The sequence below is a fragment of the Tupaia chinensis genome, unplaced genomic scaffold (genome assembly GCF_000334495.1).
Source record: "Tupaia chinensis unplaced genomic scaffold, TupChi_1.0 Scaffold000154_1, whole genome shotgun sequence".
NCBI lineage: Eukaryota > Metazoa > Chordata > Mammalia > Scandentia > Tupaiidae > Tupaia > Tupaia belangeri.
The window spans coordinates 3,002,240-3,002,736 of NW_006159625.1; the positions used below are offsets into that span (position 1 = coordinate 3,002,240).

At 65.0% G+C, this 497-nt stretch overlaps 1 protein-coding gene across 1 annotated transcript in view; it reads right to left on the reverse strand.

Annotated features, from left to right (window-relative positions):
* CTHRC1 (collagen triple helix repeat containing 1) overlaps positions 1-482 on the reverse strand; it is a 14,456-nt gene extending 13,974 nt beyond the window's left edge. The window contains exon 1 of the mRNA XM_006145587.3: positions 376-482. The gene's annotated coding sequence lies outside the window, so the exon portion shown is untranslated. The remainder of the gene's footprint in view (positions 1-375) is intronic.
* Between the last annotated feature and the right edge of the window lie 15 nt (positions 483-497).

Here is a 497-nt window from a genome sequence, read left to right on the forward strand (position 1 = left end):
AGCCTAGACCACGCTCTACCCTACCCAAGTTCTTCCTTCGCTCTCATAGCCGCCCTAACCCTCTCCACCCCTTCCAAGGGCCATAAATTATTGGGCAACTCCCTGTACTTCGGGGCGTCCCACCGAACCCAAGTCGCATCTCCGCTCCACGATGGCCCCCTCGACTTCCTAGAATTCACTAACACTCATATCCCAGGTCTTTCCTTAGACGTAGACGCGGACAAAGCGGCTTGTCCCGGCGTGGCGTACGCACGACACAGCACACTGACACACTGCGGTGCAGACACACATCCCCCAGCCGAGGGACTCTGCCCTCTCGTGCGCTCGGACTCTGCCCTCCACCCGCGCGGCCCCGCCCGGCTCCTCCAGCCTCTCCAGGTCCACCACCTCCCTCTGCCGGAGCAGCGCCTTTTGCTTCCCTTTGGGGGTCTCGGAGGCGCTCGACGGCGCGGGCAGCTGCAGCAGCAGGGGCAGCCGGGGGCCGAGGGGGGGGCGCG